Source organism: Ovis canadensis, chromosome 15 (assembly GCF_042477335.2).
Source record: "Ovis canadensis isolate MfBH-ARS-UI-01 breed Bighorn chromosome 15, ARS-UI_OviCan_v2, whole genome shotgun sequence".
NCBI lineage: Eukaryota > Metazoa > Chordata > Mammalia > Artiodactyla > Bovidae > Ovis > Ovis canadensis.
The window spans coordinates 79,684,681-79,706,766 of NC_091259.1; positions in this window are offsets into that span (position 1 = coordinate 79,684,681).

Below are 22,086 nucleotides of genomic sequence, written 5' to 3' on the forward strand. Positions count from 1 at the left end.
GCTTAAAACATATGGAAACTCCTGTCAAGAAATCCTAGTTAACCCCTAAACTGTGAGTTAAAATCAAATATAACAGTATCTCAATAATTTCAGAAGCCCAGAGGAAAAAAATAATTCTGAAGAGGGTATGTTTGCATATACATTTGTGTAAAAATATGAATATTATTTTATTTTTCTGTAAAAACTACCAAGGAATTAAAGTCAAGAAAATCCTTCTCCTTGATTGTATTAGAAATAACATATATATTTTGTTTTGGAAGGCTGAGTTTTGTCGGAATCAGTTCTTATGTACACTATGAAGAGACAGGAGGATCGGATGTCACTTTGGTAAATTTAAAAAGTCTCTTAACATTATGCTTCATATAATCCCTCAGACTAACCCAATATCTAAACCACATCTTTCACAGTATTCATGAGGTTTTATTGTTCATTCAAGAAATATGTCTTGAGAACATTTTATATATAAGTTATGAATTTAGGCACTACCATGGTGTACAATTTCATGCACTAAAAGTGCATTCAGAGTCTCCAACACATCTTTGGGGCAGTAAGACAGAATACAAATAAATATACTTATGTGGCCACTAGCATATATTATTTGCTTCAGCAAAAATTCACTCTGGCAAGAAACAGGTCTTGGTTGAATCAAATACCCTTGACTACCTCTTAGTGATAGAAGATTAAATATTAACCACTCCTAGCTGTTAATAAAGTTCCTCCATCACGTTAAATATTATACAAAGTCTCTCATGTCAATGTAGTAATTTTTCATGTCTACAGTTTTCAATCTTTTGGCCTCAGGATACTCATATTCTTAAAAATTATTGAGGACCCCTTTGCAAACTTTCATTTGTGTGACATATCAATCTATAATTATGATATTAAAAGTTAAAGCTGGAAATTTTAAAAATATTTACAAATTTACTTATGATAATTACAAACTCATTCTATGTCAGCATAAATGATTTATTTATGAAGAATGCATGTTCCAAAACAAAAAAGTAATTATAGTTATTATGAAAAGTAGCATTTTTTTTAGTTTTGCATAACTTTCAAGCCTAGATTAATAGAAACCAATTATATTTTCTTTCTTGCTCCCTCATTCAATTTGCTGCAATAAAGCATACTGCCTCTGAAAAACTCCTTTTTATACTTGTGAGAGAATGAAAACAAAAAGACAATATTTCAATATTATTAGGAAAATCTTTTTGATCTTGTGGTTCCCCTCTGATACACAACAATGATATCGTAGAGATTCCAGGGATTCCTGGGCCACAGTCTGAGACCCACTTCTTTAGTTGCTATGCGGTAGAGATTAGAACTCTTTCCATTCGCAGTGAAAGGGTCACATTCTGTAATACATGAAGCTCCTGCTACCTAAAGTTCCTGTGTACGGAGTCACGATGATGGTGGCGGCAAAGGGATACCTATTTATACAACTAAAGTACAAAAGGCAGCAAAACAGCTTGCCAGTTTTGGTGGAAAAATAGAGAGAGAGAGACCCATTCCCTGTTCAAACTGCCAACGTCCACCACCCTGGGGAACCAGCAGCTCCACCTTGCCTCCTCTCAATTCATTTCCCCACATAACTCCAAGAACATTCTTTTCTTTTAGAAAATCTGATCATGTTACCCTCTCTTCTTAAAACCTTTCAGAAGATGACCTTCATTCTATCTTTTTTTATAAAGATTGATGAATTGATTGATTTTGGCTGTGCTGGGTCTTCCGTGCTGTGTGAAGGCTTTCTCTGGCTGTGGCAAATGGGGGCTGCTCTGCACTGTGGCGTGCGGGCTTCTTCTTGTGGTGCCTTCTCTTGCCACGGAGCGCGGGCTCCAGGCTGGAGGAGGACCGTAGTTGCGGCTCTTGGGCCCTAAAGCATGAGCTCAGTAGCTGTGGTGTATAGGCTTAGCTTTGGTGTACAGGTTGGATGGCATCACCAACTCAATGGACATGAGTCTGAGCAAGGTCCGGGAGTTGATGATGGACAGAGAAGCCTGGTGTGCTGCAGTCCATGGGGTCACAGTCAGACACGACTGAGCGACTGGACTGACCGGCTTGGTTGCTCCCCAGATGTGGCTCTTCCCAGACCAGGGATCGAATTGATGTCCCCTACATTGGCAGACAAATTCTCAATCTCTAAACCACCAGCCTTCATTCTTAACAAGTCTTACAAGGTTGGGTGTAACTGGCCCCTACTTACCTCCCCAACTTCACCTCACTTTCTTGGTTCCAGTAACACTGCCTCATTTTAATTCTTTGACTGCAGGCTGCTTCTCATTATGGGGCTTTACTCAATTTCCTTCCTTTTACCCTGAGGGCTCTTGCTTCCTCTTGTATCTTAAATACCTACTTCTCCTTCAAATCTTTACTTAGCTGTCATTTCTCAGGAGACAGTTTACTTTCCTCTTTCCCCCCAAACTAGGTCAAATCTAACTGCCTTACCATAATCTTCTCTCGCACAGCATTTAATACAGCTGTATTTTTAAAGATTATTTCCTTCATTCATTGATTAATGTCTGTCTGCCCCCCTAGAATATAATCATTCCGAAGGTCGGAACTTTGTTTATCTGTTTGGTCATTTATTTGTTTGTGCCGACCACCATATTCTTAACGCCCAACAGCTGTGTCTGGCAGTGAACAAATATTTAATAAGTGGCTGGATGAAGAAACCAATGAATGCACGGTCCATCATCAAAGCGAGCAATTTCGAATTGGATAGATCTGAGTTGGCATCTTTCTTTGCCACTAATTAGCTAAGTCTCCCTGGACAACTCACTTCTCTGAGCCTCAGTTTCTTCATCCATAAAGAGTAAATAACAACAATCTATTTACACAACAAATAATAATTGAATATCCCTACATTTTTAGTGCTGTGTGTAGGGCTGGGGATTCAGTGGTAAAAAGTTAGAAATAACTCATATACTCATTGAACGTAAGTTCTCACTGGGGAGACAGATAGGATACAAGTAAATGGACACATAAACAATTGTGAAAAGCACTGTGAAGCATCCAGGAAAGGGGCTGAAATAAAGGTATCGGGGCCGGGGGGCAGGGGGTACCTGCATTACACAGACTGGTGAGGAAAAACATGCCTGGTGAAGGAAAATTGAAAGTGAACTCCGAATGTTGAGAGTTTGTGAGAGAAAACATTCTAAGCATAGGAAATAATATGGGCAAATGTGTTGAACCCGCAAAGAAATTTCAGGCAGATGAAAAAAAGTGACAGTATAATGAGTGTGAGAGAGCGTGGCGACAAACGACCGTCAGGCCACAACTCTGCAGAGCTCTCTGGGCTGACACTCAGGATCTCACGGGAGTCAGCTGAGACGTGAACGAACCCCGAGGAAGGAGTTGGCACATCAGGAGTGCTCAATACACAGAAGCCGTTAGGATCACAATTACTGTTTCACTAATCCCAAGAGGACAGCAAAAAGATAATAAAACATACTGGAATTTGCACAGTCCTGTAAAGAGGTGGCTTGGTCTCCATTTGAAGAGAATCTTGACTTGTTGAGGTCTCTAGAGAATTGAATTTCACCAAAGTAATTAGTGACCTTTTCTATTAATGGTATTCATTTTCAGGAAAATGTCCTGGGAGAAGGAATATAATGTTCAAGTTAACATCTCACAAATCTCATCTCTGCTCTCTCTCATACACACACATGCACACATGTATGTGGGTTATGGTTTTATTTATTTTTTCTTTTTTTATATATAATCATGATGAAGTGCTTTCTCCCTATCCCCAGCCTCCAAGGTCTGCGAGGCAGGTGCCCTCTCTGCCAAGGTTTTAAAAATGGTCACATTAAATATGCATTTGCTGTTGAGTTTCTCAGATTGCTTAGGGACTATATATTTTTCAGAATAAATCACTTTCAACAGCATATTTAATATGAGATGAGAGTATCTGTCCTGCTCATCAGGGTAATAATTTTTTCAAAAGTCTGGAATTATCCTGGGGATATTCTCAGTGATATTCTTTTCTTATTGGATATTTTATCAATCTGGTGATTTTTTTTTTCTTGAGATGCTGAGTTTGAGCTTATGATATTCTGCCTAGTTGACTTGATAATGATTAGGTGACAGATGCTAAAAAGCATATTAAAAAGCAGAGACATTCCTTTGCCAACAAAGGGCCATCTAATCAATGCTATGGTTTTTGCAATCAGTTCAGCTCAGTCACTCAGTCGTGTCCAACTCTTTGCGACCCTATGAATCGCAGCATGCCAGGCCTCCCTGTCCATCACCAACTCCTGGAGTTCACTCAGACTCATGTCCATCGAGTCAGTGATGCCATCCAGCCATCTCATCCTCGGTCGTCCCCTTCTCCTCCTGCCCCCAATCCCTCCCAGCATCAGAGTCTTTTCCAATGAGTCAACTCTTCTCATGAGGTGGCCAAAGTACTGGAGTTTCAGCTTTAGCATCATTCCTTCCAAAGAAATCCCAGGGTTGATCTCCTTCAGAATGGACTGGTTGGATCTCCTTGCAGTCCAAGGGACTCTCAAGAGTCTTCTCCAACACCACAGTTCAAAAGCATCAATTCTTCGGTGCTCAGCCTTCTTCACAGTCCAACTCTCACATCCATACATGACCACAGGAAAAACCATAGCCTTGACTAGATGGACCTTAGTCAACAAAGTAATATCTCTGCTTTTCAATATGCTATCTAGGTTGGTCATAGGAGTAAGCATCTTTTAATTTCATGGCTGCAATCACCATCTGCAGAGATTCTGGAGCCCAAAAAAATAAAGTCTGACACTGTTTCCACTGTTTCCCCATCTATTTCCTATGGAGTCATGGGACTGGATGCCGTGATCTTCATTTTCTGAATGTTGAGCTTTAGGCCAACTTTTTCGCTCTCCTCTTTCACTTTCATCAAGAGGCTTTTTAGTTCCTCTTCACTTTCTGACATAAGGGTGGTGTCCTCTGCATATCTGAGGGTATTGATATTTCTCCCGGCAATCTTGATTCCAGCTTGTGTTTCTTCCAGTCCAGCGTTTCTCATGATGTACTCTGCATAGAAGTTAAATAAGCAGGGTGACAATATACCAGCCTTGACATACTCCTTTTCCTATTTGGAACCAGTCTGGTGTTCCATGTCTAGTTCTAACTGTTGCTTCCTGACCTGCATACAGATTTCTCAAGAGGCAGGTCAGGTGGTCTGGTATTCCCATCTCTTTCAGAATTTTCCACAGTTTATTGTGATCCACACAGTCAAAGGCTTTGGCATAGTCAATAAAGCAGAAGTAGATGTTTTTCTGGAACTCTCTTGCTTTTTCCATGATCCAGCAGATGTTGGCAATTTGATGTCTGGTTCCTCTGCCTTTTCTAAAACCAGCTTGAACATCAGGGAGTTCATGGTTCATGTATTGCTGAAGCCTGGCTTGGAGAATTTTGAGCATTATTTTACTAGCATGTGAGATGAGTGCAATTTTGCGGTAGTTTGAGCATTCTTTGGGCATTGCGTTTCTTTGGAATTGGAATGAAGACTGACCTTTTCCAGTCCTGTGGCCACTGCTGAGTTTTCCAAATTTGCTGGCATATTGAGTGCAGCACTTTCACAGCATCATCTTTCAGGATTTGAAAGAGCTCAATTGGAATTCCATCACCTCCACTAGCTATGTTCGTACTGATGCTTTCTAAGGCCCACTTGACTTCACATTCCAAGATGTCTGGCTCTAGATTAGCAATCACATGATCATGACTATCTGGGTCGTGAAGATCTTTTTTGTACAGTTCTTCCATGTATTCTTGCCACCTCTTCTTAATATCTTCTGCTTCTGTTAGGTCCATACCATTTCTGTCCTTTATCGAGCCCATCTTTGCATGAAATGTTCCCTTGGTATCTCTAATTTTCTTAAAGAGATCTCTAGGCTTTTCCAATCTGTTGTTTTCCTCTATTTCTTTGCATTGATCGCTGAAGAAGGCTTTCTTATCTCTTCTTGCTATTCTTTGGAACTCTGCATTTAGATGCCTATATCTTTCCTTTTCTCCTTTGCTTTTCACCTCTCTTCTTTTCACAGCTATTAGTACGGCCTCTCCAGATAGCCATTTTGCTTTTTTGCATTTCTTTTCCATGGGGATGGTCTTGATCCCTGTCTCCTGCACAATGTCACGAACCTCATTCCATAGTTCATCAGGCACTCTATCTATCAGATCTAGGCCCTTAAATCTGTTTCTCTCTCCCACTGTATAATCATAAGGGATTTGATTTAGGTCATATCTGAATGGTCTAGCAGTTTTCCCTACTTTCTTCAATTTAAGTCTGAATTTGGTAATAAGGAGTTCATGATCTGAGCCACAGTCAGCTCCTGATCTTGGTTTTGTTGACTGTATAGAGCTTCTCCATCTTTGGCTGCAAAGAATATAATCAATCTGATTTCGGTGTTGACCATCTGGTGATGTCCATGTGTAGAGTCTTCTCTTGTGTTGTTGAAAGAGGGTGTTTGCTATGACCAGTGCATTTTCTTGGCAAAACTCTGTTAGTCTTTGCCCTGCTTCATTCTGTATTCCAAGACCAAATTTGCCTGTTACTCCAGGTGTTTCTTGACTTCCTACTTTTGCATTCCAGTCCCCTATAATGAAAAGGACGTAATCATGAATGAATGTGGGAGTTGGCCCATAAAGAAGGCTGAGCACCGAAAAAATGATGCTATTGAACTGTGATGTTGGAGAAGACTCTTGAGATTCCCATGGACTGCAAGGAGATCAAACCAGTCCATCCTAAAGGAAATAGTCCTGAATATTCATTGGAAGGACTGATGCGGAAGCTGAAGCTCCAGTACTTTGGCCACCTGATGCAAAGAGCCAACTTACTGAAGAAGATTCTGATGCTGGGAAAGATTGCAGGCAAGAGGAGAAGGGGACGACAGAGGATGAGATGGATGGATGGCATCACCGACTCAACAGACATGAGTTTGAGCAAGCTCCGGGAGTTGGTGATGGACAGGGAGGCCTGGCGTGCTGCAGTCCATGGGGTTGAACGAGTTGGACACAACTGAGTGACTGAACAACTACCAGGTGACAAGGTGTACCCCCTCTGTGTTTTAATTGCCTTCACCTCTGCCCTCCACTCTTTCCCCTCTTCCCAGTCACAGACAGTAAGTCACTCAGGATAGATACTTATGCAGCAGTAACAACAACCCCAGAATATCAGTACTTTACACCAATAGCTTATTTCTCACGCCATCACAGGCTGGCTATACTGCTTCCCATTATCTTCACCCTGGAATCCAAGTTGACTAAGCAGCCTTCACCTGCAACAGTGCTGGTCTTGCGTCAGGGAGAAAGAACACAGTGATGTATGAGTCAGCTGATAAAGTGAGCTGCCCAGAAGTCACACATGTTACTTTCACATCAATTGTCTAAAACAAATTACATGCGCAGGCCTGCCATCAGCAGTGCAGGGAAGTTTAATCCTCTTAAAAGGAGGGGTAGTAAATATTAGTGATCAATAAAAGAGTTTAGTACAAGCAGGCTTCCCCAAGGAATAGTCTATTCCTCCTGGAGGGAGAAGATGAAAAAATGATTCTGCTTAGGATATGTGAGACCTAGATTTGCCTTCTGGCTTTGCTCCATGGTAACTATACTATCTCAGACTATTTCCAAATTTTTGGCACTCGGTTTTCTCATCAGAAATATAGCAATAATAATAAACCTCAAAGGATCATTGCTAAAAGTAGAGATGATGCATATCAAGCAGAGCAATCCATAAAACTGTTTAATTCATTTTAAGTTTTATCTTGAATCTCTCGATCTGTTTTCTTTATTCCAGTTCTCTATAACACCCACTGAAACCTGATTTTGCCCCATCATTCTGCTGCTTCGTTTAAGATCCTAGGGACTACCTGTTTGCCAAAAGGACACTGCTTAGCCTTTAGCCTTCTTGACTTCTCATTCATCATCATTGACTACTTCCAAGATGGAATTCTTTCCTTACCAACAGCTTCCCTTTCAGCCCCACTTCTGTTTCCTTGTCATGAACAGAGTGCCTAGTTGGCCTAAGGTCCCAACCTGGGCTCTCTTCTCTCTATACCTCTCCCATGTGAGACAGTAGTTGGTAAAAGCAGAACTTTTAGAAGTTGGGAGTCCTGAGCCTTGATCTGGTCTCTGCTACTTACTCCTCTATGATTTAATTCACCATTTCTTCATGAGCAAAACCAGGATGCTACTACTTACTTAAAGAAGACTTGTTGGAAACATGAAATGAGAGAATGTACACGTGGTGCCTAGCTAGCACTGTGCATAGAGTATACTAAGCACAAAACCCCTTTGAGTTCCCTCTTCTGTCCTTGCCTGCCTTGAAAATCTTCTGCAAGTCCTATCACTTGATGCGGAGTATTGTTCAAAATCATACCTACTCACTTTTCTACTTGAGTATTTCAGGAGGAATAATGTCAATATTGACTGAAAATCCCATCATCTCAGACTACCTGCATTTTGAAAGACTTTCAGGTAAAAGCATACATGAGACAAAGGAATGTACCACTAACTGTATTTACTTCAGACCTTAACGTAGCATTAATTCCACAGTGTAGTGAGCAGTTAAGAGTTTGAGATTTATAGCTAAATTTGACTTGATTACTTTGTTTTGACTGTTGACTCAAACTTCCTAATTCTGAGCAAGTCACTTAGCTCCTCTGTACACACTTTCTTCATCTGAAAAATGGGTATAATGATCATAATAATCTTATTGCACTGTTGAGAAGATTCCATTTGTTAATAAAAGCAGTGTGCTTAAAAGAAATATGTGATATATACTAAGCATTCAGTCAATATTAGTTGTCAACATTGCTAGAAATGACATTTCTGGGAAGAGAGATTTTCCATTTCCTATCAAAATACACTGTATCATGGCCCTACTAGGAGTTACCCTCATTCTTCTTCAAAGATTTCTGTGTTTTCTACCTTTCCTCCTTACTGTTTTCTCTCTTGCGACTCAGAATGGAACAGTATTTGTTCCTGGCCTCATAGGGATGTCAGGAGGATTCATGAGATAACATCCATAAGGCACTCTGAGCTCCCTGGAAGCAAGGTGTTTGATAAATAAAAGGTTATTACCACTGCCAGTGATATCTTATATTACTCTTGCCTTTTTCAGCCCAGAGGGATCTCAAAGTAGTTTGCAAAACTTGAAGCACAAACAAGAATCATTCAACAAAAGCTGAGATGAAGCAGTCATTGCACATACAGTCATTGATTCTTTAGAGCCTGCAGCGATCTAAACCCACTGGTTCCATCAGGGGCATAAAAAGCACTGAGATTGATGCAAAGGGTGCTTTGAGATATAAACTACTTAGAGGTCAGTCTCCTGAAGAGATGAGGAGACAGATACTGGGTCAGAGACTCAGAATGATGTGTAAAATTACCAGTCAGTAAGAAAAACCAGCAGGTCAATTTTCAGACTAAGCAAGGATGAGGCCTGGATTGATACAGAATTCCCTGTTTTCTGCTCCGTATTCTTGCAGCCTTATATGGTGAGTTTACCTTCCATAAAACAAGCTATTTTAGTGCTCACTCAGTCATGTCTGACCCTTTACAGCCCCATGGACTGTAGCATGCCAGGATCCTCTGCCCATGGAGTTTTCCAGGCAAGAATACTGGAGAAGGGTGCCATTTCCTACTCCAGGGGATCTCCCTGAGCCAGGGATAGAACTCACATCTCCAGCATCTCCTGCATTAGCAGGCAGGTTCTTTATCACTAGCGCCACCTGGCTGTTCCTTTAAGACAGTCCAAAGTAAGCAAATAAATCCTGAAAATATGCAAATATGACCCTAGTCTTTCACAATGAATCCTATTTCAGTTTAGCATTATATCAGAAATTAACCTAATGTGCACGACTCCTGAGTCTAAAGTTTTCTCTTCTAAACTGTTGGCATAGCTCGGGCTTGAACTCTTAACTGTGTCCACTAATCTGATGTAAAGAATCGCACTAAAGCTATCCTAGTGACCAAACCTTCGCTACACTTCCTCTCTTCATTCCAGCCTGCTGCTTTGACTCTAGGCTTCCCTGGTGGCTCAGATGGTAAAGAGTCTGCTTGCAATGCAGGAGACCTGGGTTTGATCCCTGGAACTCTTGACTCTGAATTTTAATCCTTTGATTACATTTATATCACATGATCCATTGGGCCTGATCTTTAATCTTCAACCACTGTAAGTCAACATTCAGACCAGGGGCTGAATTGCTAGTTCATACTGGCCTCTTCGCTCTGTGACATACAGTTAAGTACTCCACAATGAAATATACTACAGGAATATCCCCTAATCCTGTGACTCAGATCATACCACAAATATCAAATGGAAGTAAGTAAAATGTTTACAGCTGAACATATCCTATATGTATAATTAGAAGAGTCATTTGAAGATAGTAAACTTTTAACTTTAGGCTTCTGATTCTATATGCCTCATTAAACCTGCCTTCTCATATCTACATCACAAATAATTTTTGGAAACACAATATTGAAAAAGAAACAAAATGAATTAGTACCATCTCCACTAGTTTTGAAAGTAAACTATTCAAGTAGAGTAAATTTAAAATTTTGGAAATAAAACATAATGGGATGAATAAATAACAAATGGGATTAATATTGATTACATTTGGAAATGAGAATTACTCAGATATTTACTTTACAGCCTATACCAAATATAAGTCCCTAAAGATATAAGATTTAAAAATAAAAAAATAAAGCCTCAAAAAATTCTAAAAGAAAATTTTAGACAATTATTTCATCATCTCAGAATGGGTGTGGTTAATTTTAGTATGACATTAAGTCTAGGGACTATATGGAGAAAAATTTTAATGTTATTACAGAAAATAAAAAAGCCCACGGCCATCACAGTATATAAATTTTTTAAATGAAAAAAAAAAGTAATTTAAATGTAAAATAAAAAAGAAAGAATTGTTAGAGGTAATCCAGGCTTATAAGATAACAAGAAAACTTATAAAAACCCAAGAAGAGTCTGTTCTGTGTCTGTGTCTCCATTCCTGCCCTGCAAATAGGTTCATCAGTGCCATTTGTCTACATTTCATATACGTGTGTTAATATAAGATATTTGTTTTTCTTTTTCTGACTTACTTCACTCTGTCTTATAGGCCCTGCTGCTGCTGCTGCTAAGTCGCTTCAGTCGTGTTCGACTCTTCGCAACCCCATGGACTGCAGCCTACCAGGCTCCTCCGCCCATGGGATTTTCCAGGCAAGAGTACTGGAGTGGGGTGCCATTGCTTTCTCTGCTTACAGGCTCTAGGTTCCTCTAATTAAAAAATAAATTTAAAAAATAGACACCAGAAAAAAAAATACTAAGAAGAAAATGAAAAAAAAGAGAGGTAGAATAGGGTTGCAGAATATGAAGTATGACATAAATACAAGATCTTTGACATCATTCATAAACAAACTCTATGTAAATTAAACCAATAATGAGGTACCATTTTTGAAGAGGGTTGACGAGATTGTAGGGAAAAAGGTATTCATATAAATATGAATAGATTAGTATTTATTCATAAATAAATTAGTACATAAATTAGTATAATAGTTTTCAAGGTAATAATTTTCCAGTTTCAAATTTTACATGGGTTTGTTTCCTTTCACACAGCATCTTCATTTCTAGTAATCTATCCTAAAGATACATCTACACAAATAGATATGAACTGAGAAAAAAATTACTTATTAAAACAAGTACATATTACTTATGTATACAAGTAGAAAAAAGCTAGAAATTTCTTTAGTGTACATTACTACTTGTTAGAAATGGTGCAGAAATAAAAGGTCAAGTTTTAATGTTGAGTAACATTTTAGTATTTTCTAATGTTGAGTGGTAGTGTATCAAAATATGAAATAAGCACACAGAAGAAAAAGTACAATCCCATTTTTGAAAAGACATATACACACATACGGAAGTATGTATCAGTATGTGTATTGGGTGTGTACACATAATATAAAAAAACATTTGGAAAGATATAAACCAAAATGTTACCTTTGGGGCATAGGATAGCAGCACTCTTTCTGTTTTTTAAAGAGGTTTTTTTTTTTTCAAATTTTTTATTAGAAAATTGTTTTCTAGAATCAATGAAAGATATAAAAGAAATCAAAGAGCAATGTGAGCAAATTAGAGAAGAGAATAACATGAAAATATTTGAAATAATGGATCTAAATAAATACTTAATATCTCTATGGAAATTTAGGATTAGCATTACACTTTGAAAGTGAGATTATGGTAAGATTTCACCTATTTCTTTACAATATATTATTTTAGTTTTACTTTACAGTGCCACTCAACATTAGAAAATTCATTAAAACCTGACCATAAATATTGTCCTGGAGACCGATCTCAGTATGGTGTTAGCCACCACGACTAAAGAATTTATGTTGACCCAGGAACGGCTTCTAACCTTTGTGACCTCAAGTCTCTTTTTTAAGATCATAGTGATAGTGTCGTCTCTCATTACATTTGTGCAATTTAAGAGTGAATCAGAAACAGTGCCTGAACTTGTTTCAAAGCAAGTACTATAAAAGTATTAAATTAACATAGAATTGAGCAGATGGTGTAGTAAAAGTACCCAAACTTCCCGACTCATTTGTTGTTCCCAATTCTTTAGGATTAAATGTTAATAACATAATTAACTGTGACATATTTGCCTGATACACAGTAAACTCTCAGCTTTTGCTCGTTTCACTGAATTAAACTGATCAGAACTTTTTTCTGTATTTTTCATGTTGCCCCAATAATCTGAAAATCTTGAACCACAAGCAGTCACTACCTCAGTCATATAACCTAGAGATTCATTTATGGTAAGATCGCTGATGCTTCAAATTGAGTCCCTCTTCCTGATTCACATTGATTATTATTTTAATATTGAGTGCATTACCAGTGGCCACTGTATTCTATGTGAACAGTATGGGGAAGGAAGGAAAGAAAAAGTAGGAAAAAAGAAAAATCTTAGTAATAGAATGTCAACAGTATAATTGAGTTTGGCAAGAGAAAATAGGACCCAAACCATCTTCTGCTGCTGCTAAGTCACTTCAGTCGTGTCTGACTCTGTGTGACCCCCATAGACGGCAGCCCACCAGGCTCCCCCTAGCTATTTAAATAGATGTCAATTAAAATAGCATATATGCTGTAACTTGCTTAATTTCTCAAATTATATTTTCTTATTTCCAACATGGGCACAATAATACCTTATGTTCCATTTGAAAATTAAATAAAACATAAGAGAAGCAACTGGAACAGTGACTGGCACAAAGTAGGCACCCAAAGTATCAATAATGTTAACAATATGTATTCTTTTATCCCAGTGGTTCTCAACCAGGGGTAATTTCATCTCCTAGGGAAAACTAGGAGACTTTTTTGGTTACCACATTTGGGAGGGTGCTTAATGCTGGCACAGAGTGGGTGGAGACCAGAAATGCTGCTAAACATCCACAATGTACAGGGTGGTCCCACAAGAATTATCTGGCTCAAAATGTCAACAATGCCAAGGTTAAAAAAAAAAAAAAAAAGAAAGAAAGAAAGAAAAAAAAAAAACCTGCTTTACTCCCTAGTTTCTGAAATCCATTATCTCATGGACTGAGACAATCAGGGGGACTTAGAGAGCACATATACAGGCACAGTTTAGAGAGATTTCCTTAGAAATCTCCCCATCTTTTCCTCAAGCACTACAACGCTCCATTTGGGTGCCCTGTGTTTACCATTCAAATTATATCACCCCTTTGCCACGGCACCTCCAAGCCCTTTCCTTCTGCATCTGGAGTGTCCATGTCCTTCACTGTAGTAATGACTGCATTCCTTCCCTCCCTAAGGCCCCAGTCTGTCTCCTTATGGTCTTTAAAATCCAATTTAATTGGGTTGAATTGCCTTTCGATTCCTCCGCTCCTCTGTAAGAGCAAGTCCCTTTAATTCTCTCTCACACTCAGTCCCTCCTCTCATTTCTACTACTCCCTAACTGAAGTCAGTGTATTACCTTTAATTTATTTGGGGACTCTAAATAACACACCATAGAAGTTAGCATTTATAGCATGTATTCATTTTTTTGCTATCCTGTTACAACACTGAAGTTAATAAAATTGACATCTAATTACAACTAACAAGCATTGTCTTATTAAAACTAAAACAATAAAGAAAGCAGTGAAGATTGCATTACCCGTGTGATGCATTCTCCGATGGGAAATACTGGTTACCAAGGCTAGGGCTCAGTGGCCCCACACGAGGGGGTCAGTGTCAGACATCAAGGGACAGGAAAGAGACCTGGAGCTTCACTGAATGTTTTAAACAGACTTGCAATCCTAGAACACACCAAGACTGAAGAACACTTTTAGGATTAGATTGAAGAAGCCAGAGTCTTGTTAGTATCAAAATATAAAGGGAGGACTCCTGTGAAGATGTCATCGGGCAAGAGGGAGAGATATGGGAGAATGAAACAGAATGTGTGAGACAAGCTTCAAGAACTGCTGAGAAAAATCAGAACCCCGCTGCTGCAAGCAGGTCTGTGATGCTCAGTTATCTTTCTTACAATCTAATTGTTGAATGGGCTTCCCAGGTCACGCTAGTGGTAAAGAACCTGTCTGCCAATATGGGTAGATGTAAAGAAACTTGGGTTTGATCCCTGGGTTGGGAAAATCCCCTGGAGAAGGGCACAGCAACCCACTCCAGTGTTCTTGCCTGGAGAATTCCCATGGACAGAGGAGCCTGGCTGGCTACCGCCCACGAGGTTGCAAAGAGTTGGACACGACTGAAGAGACTTAGCATGCACACACGCACAGGTGTTGAGTGATCTTTTGCTTTGTGTTAAAAGCACAGTCAGAGCTTAGACACAGAGGCTGTAAGTGCAGGAGTCAGAGGAGACACACCGCTTCTCCCTACATCCAGGAGGGCATGTTATAAAAGCCCTCTCTGGTACAAAGAAACTAAAAGAGAGTGTGAGCTCCTGGGTTTTCAACAAGACAAGGTTTATTAATCAGAAAGCAGGAAGGATAATTCTGCTTTAGATTATTTCAAAGACCCAAGTTCTGTGTCCAGGTTCTCCAATAGGAGAGATAAGGGTAGCACCACCTTATAGTTCTACAAACTTCAGACAGCTGTCCCATGAGTTGTCTCATTTGATCCTCACCAAAACCCATGAGATCAGAGGTGCAGGCAATCACAGTCCCAATTTAAAGGATTTGGAAACCAAGACTCCATACAGTGACTCTAACTCACATGCAGAGGGCATGCACAGGACTATAACTCAATCGACAGCTCTTAAAAATCATTCCCACGTTTCTAGCTCTACTTGAGAAACCATACATTCAATTTGTTAGGTGGGCAGACTCTGAACATTACCTGGCTTCAAACCCCAGTACCCCTATTAGCGAGGTATCAGACCTCATGGAAGTTATTTATCTTCAGTGGGCTCATTTGTAAAGTGGGTTAAATAATAGGACTTACCTCATAGGGCTGTCGTAAGGATTAAGAGTTAATGTATGCAAAATGCTTTAAAGCATTTCTAATGTGTTCTTTATGAACACCCAATAAGCCTTAAATTTTCCTTTTCTTTTTTCAAGCTTTGCTAGTATAAGGTAATTTAACATGTAAGCTTTCATGCTTACAAGGGAGTGAATAAAATTAGCCTTACGCCATATACTGTTAAGAGAACTGAGATGCCAGTGACTGTCCGAAAGTCACTCAGTCATGCCAGAGTCTTTGTGACCCCAAGGGCTGTAGCTCATCAGGCTCCTCTGTCTATCGAATTCTCCAGGCAAGAATATAGGAGTGGGTTGCCATTTTGCTCTTCTCTGCCAGATTGCTCTTGTCCTACAGATCCACGTGACCAACTCACTTCCTTATGATCATCACACAGAATTCACCTTCTTGGTGAGATCTTTCCAGGACACATCATTGAAATAAATATAAATGTTCTCTTCCTGTATCTCCGTCTCTGCTTTACTTACTTTTCAAATTTTGTGTTTGCATTCAAATTTTGTGTAGCTTCTGCCATCCTTTACACACACTTGAATGTGAGCTTTTGAGGACAAGATTTTCGTGGTCTGTTTCATTCACTGCTATATCTCCAGAACCTAGACTAGTGCCTGACATATAACACATGCTCAATGAGTATTTGGAAACAGAATGAATGAATGAATGCATTGGTGTGGTAATACCAGATGCAGATTTAGACACAGATCAGGTGGGAGGTAATTAGAGAAACAAAGGAATGCTTTGATCAGAGCTATTTTGGACTAGTTCACCAAAGAAAAGAAATGTTCCCATATTGCTCATCCTTCTTTATTGCAGCACTGATGGTTGGGGTCCACGTACATCTATCAGAATGGTCCTTTGCTTCCCATCTGCCATTGTTTAAAAAGGATGTGTGTAGCATCCTTGGAAAAGTCTGAGATAGACAGGCCTAGAGTTGATCTGGGCAGGATCTAGGAATTCCTGCTTTCTCTAGCCTCCAATGCTATCCGGTCATTCTCTACTGTGGTAGGCAGAACAGGTGTCCACACCCCAACCTCTGAAACCTGTGAGGGTGCTGTCACACACAAGAGGACATTTAGGCTGCAGAGGGACTCAAGACTCCGTTAACTTGAGTCAGGAGAGAGTGTTCTGAAATATCTAGGTGGGCTCCATGTTATCACAAGAGTCCTTTATAAGTGAAAGAGGAAAGGAGTCAGAGAGAGAGAATGGTAACAGCGCTTGAGGTCAGAGTGATGCAATTGCCAGCTTTGAAGAAAGAGGTCATAAGCCAAAGACTTCAAGTGACCTCTGCAAACCAGAAAAGACAAGAAAACGTATTCTCCCCTAGCGTCTCCAGGAGGAACACAGTTCTGCTCATATCTTGATTTTAGCTCAGTGAGATGTATTTCAGACTTCCAATTTTTACATATGTAAAATAATAAATCTGTCCTGTTTGAAGTCACCGATTTAGCAGTAATTCATTGCAACGGCAAAAAGAAACTAATAAGCCTACCATCATTTCTAACCAGTACCTTCATAATTAGCGCTACCGTCAAGTACAAAAGCAAATCCAGCCTGAAAATGTCCTACCACAGAATTTGACAGAGAGAAAGGCTATCTTTGCTTGTTCTGTCATTCAATTTACATATGCCCCAAAGGGTGAGATTTTAGTCCCTGCTTTCATCAAGTACATAAAACAAATGTTATCACCAGTCATAAAGTCTTAGTGATAAACTTAATTTTCTATATTCCAAATGCCATCCAAATAACAACTCTGACTAAAGCTTTGTTTTTCCCCCTCTCTCTAGATACATATTCTGAAAAGGTAGCTAGACTAAACGAGTAAAAAAGAAAACTATTTCCTTCTTTTAGCAACTGACAAAACATGCGTGCTTTCCACTCAAAAGAATTTAGATTAAAATGGCACCTTCCATGAATTACGATGGTTTGGCTTTTTCTAATTTAGCTCAATTTAAGTAAATTCCTACCTCTTGCTTCTAATTATACCATTTCCTCTCTCTCTTTTTTTTTTTAATGATTACTAGAAGACTAAAGATCAAGAAAAAAGGAGTTAGCACTTGAAGCTGTTTTTTTTTTTTTTAAAGAATGTGTTTTCTCAATTCAAAATGGGAAAGGCTTTCAACAGCAGGTCTGTAGATTTTTGAAAATCCTAATTAGACTGAATTAAATGACTAAAATGCTACTAATTACTTTTTAATTTCAAGAGAGATGTTTACCAAGCACAGTGTAATGAGTAATACAGCACTTCAAATGATTACTAATGTTGCCATTTTGTCTGACTTAATCTCAATTAGTATAAATCACGTTGTCATCATTGTTAATTGCCATTTCTCTCAAGCAAAATGCTAATTTCTCTTTATAATCTTACAATTGTTGTTTGTTTTCTTCAAAATATTCCATTTGAAAGGCCTAATATAGAGAACATTTATAGCCCCCCTATTTTCTGCAGTTTGAAGCAAATGTGTTTGTTTTTATCCTATTTGGAAGGTAGCGGTAATTCCTACTTACTTTTTAATAAAATGAAACTTTTAACTTTGTTGTCATGCCAAATGTAAATGAATGGGTAGCTATAGGTCCATAGAAGAGTCTTTCTCCATCTGAAAGCCAGGTAGAGTTTCCATTAACGATTTCTAAGAGGCATCATTTATGTTTCACCTCTCTGAAGAAATTCATTATTAGAAAAGAGGAAATAAGCTTTAATCAAAAGAATATACAAATGTTACAGGTTTTTCCTTCAGTTTCTCTCTGCTGTTCTTCTACTCATGTGGAAATAAAATCTTTCCCTTGAGGCAATTATCTCATCAACCATAGACTATTGGTTTTTCATTCCTTTGCTATTGTATATCCTGGGGAAATTTCCCCCTATTTTTATTGTCATCATAGAGAACCTTAGAAATCATGAAGGTACAATATTTCTCAAATGAGATTTTAACCTTTCACCAACATTTTAAGAGCTCTTCTAGACTTAAAACCATTTTTCTTGGGGGAAAAAATGTTTAGAAATTAGATATTAACATTTTTTTTCTCACACAAATGTTTTTTGCTTAAGTCTTCAGTGCAAAATTATCTCTAAAACTTAGTAGCTTAAAAAACAATAGTTTTCCACTCACGATTTTGCGGGTAAGAATTTTGGGATGGGCTTGGCTGGCTGGCTTGTCTGTGTGCCATATGCCACTGCTGGAGCCAAAAGTGTAGGATCGACTCCCAGGAGGGCCTCTTCACGCATACATCTAACAGTTTAGTGCCTTACACATTGCCTTACTCCACACAACGACTCAGCCTTCAGAACCTGTTCTCTGGGTTAGATTTCTCAAAGCAGGATAGCCTCAACATAGATGGATTTCTTTCACAGAAAATCCAAAAGACTGATAGAAGCTTCATCTTACAAATTCCAAGATGTCCCTCCATCCATGCTTTTTATTTAAGCTAGTTATTAAGATCAGCACAGATTCAAAGAGAGGTCAATAACGCTCTCTCTCAAAGGGATGAGTAGCAAAGCAGAATCTCCCCCCTTTGAATCTATCAGAGTACCTACAGCTTATATGCAAACTAGCAATACAATGCATGCTTTAAAATGCAAACAGATATTCATGGAAAAGCTTGATAACATCCTTGTTTAGTATAGCTGCCTACGCTTTTTCCCTCCACAATCTAAAATTTACATGCTCCACTGTACCCTTCCCCAATCAAATTCACATGATGAAGCCTTGATCCCTGCAATGAGAAGGTATTTGGAAATAGAGTCCTTGGCAGTTTTGCCACTGAGTCATGTGATCCCGGGGACTGTACCCTGTGAGGTCCCTCTGTCCGTGGGATTCTCCAGGCAAGAATACTGGAGTGAGTTGCCATTTCCTTCTCCAAGGGGTCTTCTCAACCTAGGAATCAAACCTGAATCTCCTGCATTGCAGGCATATTCTTTACCAACTGAGCTACAAGGGAAGCTAATAGAGTCCTTAGGAAGTAATTTAGTTTAAGTAAGGTTGTAGCTTCCCTGGTGGCTCAAACAGTAAATAATCTGCCTGCAATGCAGGAAACCCAGGTTCAATCCCTGGATGGGGAAGATCTCTTGGAGAAGGAAATGGCAACCCACTCCAGTATTCTTGCCTGGAGAGTTCCATGGAGAGAGGAGCCTGGCAGGCTACAGTCCATGGATCGAAAAGAACTGGACATGGCTGAGCTAATAAGTTTCCCTTTCAAGGTTGTAAAGGGCCTTCCTAGGTGCCTCTAGTGGTAAACAATCCGCCTGCAAATGCAGGAAATGTAAGAGATAGTTCAATCACTAGGTTGGGAAGATCCCCTGGAGTAGGAAATAGCAACCCACTTGCTAGGAAAATCCCATGGACAGAAGAGCCTGGAAGGCTACAATCCATGGGGTTGAAAAGAGTCAGACACAACTGAGAATACACACACGAGGTTGTAAAGAGTGGGCCCTAATCCATAAGACTAGTATTCTTATAAGAAGAAGAGCTCTCCTGCTCTCCCCCTCCTCCCTAATCCCACACACTCAGGAAAGGCCATGTGAGGCTAAGGCAGCCCTCTTCAAGCTAGGAAGGAAGGTACCATTTGATCTTGGACGTCCTGACACCTAGAACTGTGAGAAAATAAATTTCTGTCTTTTAAGCCACCCAGGCTATGATGTTTTGTTACAGCAGCCCAAAGTAACAAACATAGTTGAGATCCTATTTGATTAACATGATAAAATATAATTTGGGGCAGGTATATTATGTTTCTTCATATTATGTTTAGTAGTTGCTGAGTTCTGTTGATTTTGGCTTCTTCAGGATTCATTTCTCCTTCTGTTAATAGCAAACTGACTTTTTTTTTTTTCTTTAAGAATTCATCCTTCTCCCTTTGGATACAGTACTCTGGGACTGTCAACCAAAGACCCCTTTATTTATTTATTTTTGGCCAAGAAGAAGATACGTTACTTGAGCTAGACCAATAATGCTTCTCCTATAGAATTTAAATCATAAGCAATGTGGCACGAAGTTGAAAATCATTTGGTCTACATGTTTCCTGATGGTACCCTGCAACATCTAATACTTAAATCTTCTCTAGCACTTTTACCCTAAGCTTTCCTAAACAGGGTCTTTCAGAGTGTTTTCTCTGACTTCGTTAGCCACCTTTTAGTCTTGATTTGTGCTACTCACCATAGCACCCCTTTCTATTTCTTCAAAACAAGACCAACGGATCCTAACAGACATCAAAATCGGAACAATGAGTGGTGCATCCTAAGTCACTTTAGTCATGTCCAACTCTTTGTGACCTCATGGACCATAGCCTGCCAGACTCCTCTGTCCATGGGATTCTCCAGTCAAGAATCCTGAAGTGGGTTACCATACCCTCCTGCAAGGGATCTTCCCAACCCAGGGATCAAACCCATGTCTCTTACATCTCCTACACTGGCAGGCGGGTTCTTACCCCTGGTGCCACCTGCGTGGGGCTACCCATAAACATTAGAATGTAAGCTCAATGAGTGTGAGGAGACAGCAGTCATGAATCATTTGGCATTAACTATATAATTTCAAAATACATTGAATAAACACTGCAGACATTCAAGAAAAAGATCCACTGTTATAGTTAAAGATATATAATGGGTATAATCAATATAAAAAGGGAAATATTAACTCAGTATTCAGGTTAGTTAAATTAATATCTTAAAACTTAGTATCACCCTTATATTTCTTTAGCCTTTCATGAAGACATTTTTACATGTACTCATTCATATGAACTTCTCCTTGCCTCTCTAAAGTAAACCAGGTAAGCAAGGAACAATGCAATCTGTGGAAGAGCTGTAACAGTTTAGAACTCAAGTCTCCAGGTTTCAAATTGTAGTCTTTTCACTGTATGTCTGGTAATGCAGCTTCTTGGTCTACCAGCCAGCTCACTACTACAGAGGACCTGAGCTTTCAAAGCAGTAGATATGTGCTCCTAAACAACAATTTAGTAGATAAACTCAGAGTGTGCTTAGTTGGTCACTCTTTGTGACCCCATGGACTGTAGCCCACCAGGCTCCTCTGTCCATGGAATTCTCCAGGCATGCCCAGGAATTCTCCAGGAATTCTCCACTGGAGTGGGTTGTTATTTCCTTCTCCAAAGAATCTTCCTGGCCCAGGAATTCTCCAGGAATTCCCCACTGGAGTGGGTTGTTATTTCCTTCTCCAAAGAATCTTCCTGACCCAGGAATCAAACCCAGATTTCCTGTATTGGCAGGCAGATTCTTTACCATGTGAGCCACCAGGGAAGTCCTCAAAAGACCTTGGGCTTCCCTTGTGGCTCAGCTGGTAAAGAATTTGCCCACAATACAGGAGACCTGGGTTTGATCCCTGGGTTGGGAAGATCTCCTGGAGAAGGGCAAGGCTACCCACTCCAGTATTCTGGCCTGGAGAATTCCGTGGACTGTATAGTCCATGGGGTCAAAGAATCAGACACGACAGAGCAACTTTCACAAATTCACAGAGACATCAATTCAATGACAACTAGAAGTTATTGGTTCTAGATCCTGACCTATAGTGAGTGTTCAATACAGGTAGTTATTACTGTGTGTGTGTGTACTCAGTCACTCAGTCATGTCCAACTCTTTGTGACCCCATGGACTGTAGCCCTCCAGGCTCCTCTGTCCATGGAATTTTCCAAGC